The sequence below is a fragment of the Sceloporus occidentalis genome, unplaced genomic scaffold (assembly GCF_023333645.1).
Source record: "Sceloporus occidentalis isolate IW3139 unplaced genomic scaffold, rSceOcc1.0.p SCAF_321, whole genome shotgun sequence".
Classification (NCBI taxonomy): Eukaryota; Metazoa; Chordata; class Lepidosauria; order Squamata; family Phrynosomatidae; genus Sceloporus; species Sceloporus occidentalis.
The window spans coordinates 166,664-174,959 of record NW_028317301.1 but is presented as its reverse complement, the minus strand read 5'-3'; positions in this window follow the sequence as shown (position 1 = coordinate 174,959).

Here is an 8,296-nt window from a genome sequence, read left to right as displayed (position 1 = left end):
GTGAGTACCATATTGGCTCGGATATAGGCCGCCCCCGTATATAGGCCGCACCCTAAAAGTTTGGTGCTTTTTTAAAGAAAAAGTTTTTTTCTTTAAAAAAGCACCAAAAAACATACTGCCACTCTGCCCCCCCCCCGCCCCCCGAGATATGCTACCACTGTCCCCCTCTCCCCAACTTACCGGAGCAGACTCCCGGGTGTCTTGCGGGGCCGGCGGGGGACATCTACGCAATACAACTTCCGGTGCGGCACATCCGGCACCGGAAGTTGTATTGCGTAGACGTCCCCCGCCGACCCCGCAAGACACCCGGGAGTCTGCTCCGGTAAGTCCGCGGGGGGTGCAGAGGTAAAACGCATCCGCACGATGCGCTTAGACAACCTCCCGTGCCGGCACCCCCCCCCCGTGGGAAGTGCTGGCAGGGGAGGCTGTCTGAGCGTATCGGGGAGTAGGATGCAGGTCCCCTGCACCGCTGCGGGGGATCTGTATCCTAACCCCGCTGCCTGCCCGGCGCCCGGGACTGCATGTCCCGGGCGTCGGGCGCTAGACCCCGAATATAGGCCGCACCCCCACTTTAAAGTCTTAAAGTGGGGGAAAAAAGTGCGGCCTATATTCGAGCCAATACGGTATATCGTTGCCCCCCCCCTCCCTGCCTGCATCTTCGCTCCATAAGACGCGGCTGATTTTTCATCCTACTTTGGGAGGAAAAAAACTGCGTCTTATGGAGCGAAAAATACGGTATATATATATACAATATATATATAGATATATAGATATTATATATATACATATATACATATCTATATATATATATATATCTATATCATATCTATATATATCTATATCTATATCATATGTATATATATATATCTATATCATATCTATATCATATCTATATATATATATATATATATATATCTATATCATATCTATATCATATCTATATCTATATATATATATATCATATCTATATCATATCTATATATATATATATCTATATCATATCTATATATATATATATCTATATCATATCTATATATATATATATATCATATCTATATATATATATATATATATATATAATATCTATATATATATATATCTATATCATATCTATATATATATATATATCATATCTATATATATATATATCATATCTATATATATATCTATATCATATCTATATCATATCTATATATATATATCATATCTATATATATATCTATATTATATATATATATATCTATATCATATCTATATATATATCTATATCATATCTATATATATATCTATATCATATCTATATATATATATCTATATCATATCTATATATATATATATCTATATCATATCTATCTATATATATATATATATATCATATCTATATATATATATATCATATCTATATATATATCATATCTATATCTATATATATATATATCATATCTATATATATATATCTATATCATATCTATATATATATATATATCACATATATATATCTATCTATCACATATATATATATATCTATATATATATATATATATCTATATATATATATCTATATCATATCTATATATATCTATATCATATCTATATCATATCTATATCATATCTATATATATATATATATCTCATATCTATATATATATCTATATATATATATCTATATATATATATATCATATCTATATATATATATATCATATCTATATCATATCTATATATATATATATATCATATCTATATATATCTATATATATATCATATCTATATATATCTATATATATATATCATATCTATATATATCTATATATATATATATAGATATATATCATATCTATATATATATATATATATCATATCTATAAATATATCTATATATATCTATATATATCTATATCATATCTAGATATATATATTATATCTATCTATATCATATCTAGATATATCTATCTATCTATATCATATCTATATATATATATATCTATATCATATCTATATATATATATATAGATATATATCTATATCATATCATAGATATTATATAGATATATACATTATATATAGATATATACATATATTATATATAGTGTGGAATCTTAGGATGTGGAGAGTGGGTAGGAAGAGGTTAACTGTTTCTGCTATTTGGTGATAAGAGTCTGATGCACTGGGAGGTAGTATTGTTCTGTTTAGGAATAGGATATTTATGGTTGAGGGCATAGGTCAAATTACACAGCTGGTGAGAAACTGGACCATAAGTGTGGGCTCAGGGTCAACTTCCGGGCACAGGATGTCTGCTTTAATTAACTGAAACCCCACCCATATCATACATATTAATGATATGTAGGTTAGGCTTTTGCCTTTTATGGTAAACCCAGAGATATTACAAGTGTGCCAGCCCTTTTGTAGGAGTTTACTTATTTCTTTTGTTTTTAATGTATATATAGTGTGTGAAAATGTAAAGCTGTTAGATTTGCCTGCTTTTGTGCAGATCTCCCTGCAGCTGCTTGTATCCGGAATAAACTTTTATACATTCAAAGAAGTCTGGTGGTCAGCACAACGTTTGATTTCCACAACAGTTTTTGGCGTAGTCGGCAGGATCCCAACATCCAGGAAACCTGATCGAACCTTTCCTTGGGACTCTCTCCAGGACACACAAACCCAGCGCGCTATTAAGAGGTAAGACACCTTTTGAAATGTCTATTGTTTGTGTCTCCTGTGAGTGGTATTGTTCCCGTGGAAGGTAAGATATTCCTGGTGACGGGATCTTTTTTACTTTGAATGTATAAACGTTAATATTAAGGTTAATATTGTGAGTGCTGTGTGACTGAGACCCAGGTGGGTCGGGACTGGGTAATAATCAGACTGCAGCCGCCCCAAGACCCCTGCTAGCCTTTCGGGTGTTGACCAGGGTATCTTGATTGCAAGGGTGGTCTGAGGAAAACCCAGTTGCGTGTTAAATTGAGGGCTGAATGAAGTGGTACACATGAGACCCCTGAGGACGGTTGAAGGACGGTCAGGTTATAATTGATAGAAGGTCCCGGGTATTAATATAAATACCTTTAAGGGAGGAGACTGGCCGTGGTGACGTTGATGTAGTGGACTCAGAGCAAGCGCAAGTAGATAATTGTGTCTAATTGTATCTGGTCCAGGGAAAATAAGTTCTTGGTGTATGATTGTGCAAAATTAGTTCCAAGGAAGTGGTGGTCCCAAGAAAAGGGAACCCCGGTTTGGTATTTAATTACCAGGAATTCACGTGAGGTATATAAAATTATTTATTGGAGAAAATTGGGCAATTCCCTGAGAAGGTACCTTTGATTAAATGTAATATGAAATTGGCACATAATGCAAAAGTCTAAGAAAAATTATTAAAGAAAAATGTTTAGAATTACTGGCATGCCTCTCTAAAAATAAAGGCGCAGAAAACTGAAGAAATGACGTCACCCTTGTATGTGTGTGAATAAGAATGCAATAGAAGTAAAGAGTGTATGTATGTATATATTTTCCTTTCTAAGATGTGCACAAAACTATTACGAGTGTTTGTGAGTTGTACTGTTATGAAAGTAAAAGGATGTAATGGAATGGGCTGCTATCGGTGGTGGTTCTATGAATGATTTGTAACTGGTATGATGTTATCATTGGGTAAAGAAATAGAATTGTTTGATTGTTCTAGAATTGTCAGATATTAATTTGAACATTCTAGGAAGTGGATAAGAAATTTGTAGTTATTGTAAATATGGTTTAGGTAAGTGTCAAACTTGCCTATTCTGTGCATAAAGGAACATTGAAAGAGACTGTAGCTTTGCTCCACCATAACGCCCATGCACAATTATACTAGCAAATAACAGCCTTATTATTTGATTGTTATTAAAGTGATGTACAGGAAATGCATATTTAAACAAAATAGGCAAAATAATATAATTGTAACTTGATATTAGTTTTTCTTTTTGTATTTTGGGGATTACGTTTTGAAAATTCCCTGGAGTAATGTTTTTAAGTATGTACAGGATGCCTGGAATAGTTCCCTAACTGTATTTCTATCAGGAATATTTTTTAGTATTAAATTTATGTGAGATTATAATTGTGTTCATTAGGAAATATCAGTTTAGGACACAACGACATCCATATGTCAAGTATATTTATGTACATGCAATGTCAGATTGTATTAGAATATTGATAAACTAACCATTATGATTTGAGTTATATCTCAACAGGGTTCTCAAGCCACCAGAACTCAGATCAGAAAGAAAGTTGAACGCCTGGTGACTGGTTACTTTGTAACAAGAATGTTCACATAAAGTCATGACTTGACCGAGTAGCTAGGGGATTAATTTAGGTTATGAATTTATTTTATTGCAATTCTAATTTAGTACAAAACTGCATTAAGGTAATAAGGTAATCTTTGTGGATTCTAAATCCACAGACACAGGTTCACATTTTTTTAGATTCTATCCCATGAAATTAAGACTTCTAACCACTTTCTTTTTCAAACTTAAATGAAAATAATTACAAAAATGTTGTGCTTGTATTCGCTAAGTATATTTGTACTTTTAGTCTAGGTAATAAGTATGTCAATGCAATGTGTATTTAGATGTAATATAAGGAGGTTTTTCTTTACGGAGTTATGTGGTAGATGTATGGAGCTGCCTACCAGCGGAAGTGGTAAATGCTGGTACAGTGAGGAAATGTAAAATACATGACATGGGCATGTGGCTCTTGAGTCTAGGACGAGACCGTGGGCTGATTGGGATATGAGCCTTATATTGGGAAAATGGACAGTGGATGGGCCGAAAGGTTCTTATTTGCTATCAAAATCATACAAGAGGACAATTTATAAATGTGGATATGCCACTAATTTAAGCATTGGAGTCTCGACATCTACAGGTCAAAGCTGTACAGCCAACAATATATGAAGAAAAATGTGCACCATATCCAATCTAGAGACTTGGTCCTTATTAACAGTTTCCAAAGGAACCGCACTGGAAAGGAGCTTATCAAGTATTATGTACAACACAGATTTGTTTGTTTCTTGGATCCATATCTCCCATTGCAAGCTTGCTCCTCCCCCAAAAGATTTAAAAGACTGAAATTCTCCTAGTAATTTTATATTTCAGATACTTGTTTTGTTTTATTTTATGTTGCTTAAGTAGATTGCATAATTAACATGTATTTTAACACAGAGAAAGCAGGAAGTTTAAAAAAAAAAAAAGTCTAATTTTACAAATATTTGTTTTTCTATCCTTTGTTATTCTATTTCAGTGTTGTGAACGTAACTCTTATATTGCTCTTGCCAATAGTTACGTTGAGAATGTACAAGATTCTCTGTGTTATGATTATATTCATATGCCTCATAGTTCAGACAGGGTTGTTCCTTTTTATACCCGACCCATTATATTGCATTGTATTGTATTGATGAAATGGTAGGATTTAGAAATAAGACTCAAGTTTTACTCCCAGGTCTCCCTAAAACTCTTTATCCTCCCTTTCTGATGTCATAAATTGAGTATGGTCAGTGTTATAATTCTTCAAAGAGAAACGAGGAAGAATAACAGTAGTTCAGACCATTGGGGATTTGTGTTTAGAACGTACAAATATTGAGGGAGGTATTTTTGTAGGAACTAGTAAGTGTCACAAGTAATTGCAGGAATCAGGTGTCATTGTACATCTTGTTAATATTGCATGGGAAGAAGATGTTGGGTAAAGCACATATTTATGTGACATTAAATGGGTTTTATTAGGTGTGGAAATTATGCATTTACTAGATTACCTGAGAATTGTCAAGGATCATGTTATGTGACCTACATATTCCCTACAATAAGACATACTAAAGAAAGAGCAATAGTTGTATTTGGGATTCATAGAACTAAAAGGCACCATAAAGACGAACCCACGTTTTCAGAAATTTTGGGTAGCTGAGAATTCCTTCCACTAGGGTCTAAGATAATTGGGGAAGAATCAGAGCTTTAACCATCATGTTAGAAATGGTGGCCAATTAAACAGAAAATGCTCTCACAAGTATTACAGCAGAAATGCTAGCACTACGATTGGGTGACATACAGAATCATATAGCTCTTCATTTCATTTTAGCTATCATGCTCACTAGTGGGCTCTGAATGTTGCACTTATGTTCCAGTCGTCTCTAAAAATGTTACTCCAGCGGTTAGTGAGATTAGGAAAGAAGTACTTGAAATGCAAAGTTCCCTGAAAATTTCTTCTGGGGATTGGGGAATAAGTAGTTGGTTTGGGGCGTATGGTTTGATTATAGGGGCTTTGTTCCTCACAACCATATTTGCCTCCATAACAGTGTTGAAACTTTTACTCCTTAAATGTTGGAATTCTGCTACCTCGTCTATTGCCCATTATCCTGTTCTAATTGGTAAGACCATTCATGAATGTCCCCCTAGTGCTAATGGAGATTCTAATATCAAAACCAAGAATACTCAAGAAATTACAAAACACGTTTATTAGCTGTGTATGACGGTGACCAAGATTTCTCTGCCCACAAATGTATTAAACCCAATGGGTGAATGCCTAAGAGTCATGCTTCATGGAATCTTTAAAGCATGAAAGGGGGGACTGTGGAATCTTAGGATGTGGAGAGTGGGTAGGAAGAGGTTAACTGTTTCTGCTATTTGGTGATAAGAGTCTGATGCACTGGGAGGTAGTATTGTTCTGTTTAGGAATAGGATATTTATGGTTGAGGGCATAGGTCAAATTACACAGCTGGTGAGAAACTGGACCATAAGTGTGGGCTCAGGGTCAACTTCCGGGCACAGGATGTCTGCTTTAATTAACTGAAACCCCACCCATATCATACATATTAATGATATGTAGGTTAGGCTTTTGCCTTTTATGGTAAACCCAGAGATATTACAAGTGTGCCAGCCCTTTTGTAGGAGTTTACTTATTTCTTTTGTTTTTAATGTATATATAGTGTGTGAAAATGTAAAGCTGTTAGATTTGCCTGCTTTTGTGCAGATCTCCCTGCAGCTGCTTGTATCCGGAATAAACTTTTATACTTTCAAAGAAGTCTGGTGGTCAGCACAACGTTTGATTTCCACAACAATAGATATAATATATAATATATATATATATTATAGATATATTATATATATAGATATATCTATATCATATCTATATATATATCTATATCATATCTATATATATATATATATATCTATATCATATCTATATATATATATATATATCTATATCATATCTATATATATATATCATATCTATATATATATATCTATATCATATCTATATATATCATATCTATATATTTCATATCTATATATATCTATATATATATATATATCATATCTATATATATATCTATATATTTATATCATATCTAGATATATATATTATATATATCTATATCATATCTAGATATATATATATATATATCATATCTAGATATATATATATCATATCTATATATATATATCTATATATATATATAGATATATATCTATATCATATCATAGATATTATATAGATATATACATATATTATATATAGATATGATTGATATATATATATATATCATATCTATATATCTATATATCATATCTATATATATATCTATATCATATCTATATATATATCTATATATATATATATATCATATCTATATATATATATATCATATCTATATATATATATATCATATCTATATATATATATATATATATATATATCATATCTATATTTATATATCTATATCATATCTATATATATATCTATATATCTCTGCTGCTCTTCGTCCCGACCCTTTGAAGGGGGCGGGCTCTTACGGAACAGTTGCTTGTCACTGCCTGACGGGGAGAAGAGCATGAGGGAGAAGAGCAGTCTGATGAATGAAGGCCAGCAAAAAAAAGTATTTTATTTTAAATAAATAGTGGAGGTGACAGAAGGAGGGACATTAACAAGGGGGGGCTGCATTGGGAAAATTAAATAATACAAAAAGATGGTGGCTGGGGACATAATTACACATCAGGGTGGTTAGAAGGATGTCACATATATCAATACACAAACGGGGGGGGTTAATACACATGGGTATGGGGGCCATTATATTAACCAGTACAAGGGGTTGGTGCATCAATACACAAGGGAGGGGGGCTGGCTGGGGGCATCAAATAAATCAATACACAAGGGAGGGGGCTGGCTGGGGGCATCAAATAAATCAGGGTCGTCCAACATGCGGCCCGCGGGACCTCGAGGTGCGGCCCGTGTGAGATCGGTAGCCAGGATCACAAGAGCCCTGCTACTTACTTGTGGGAGGGTCTATT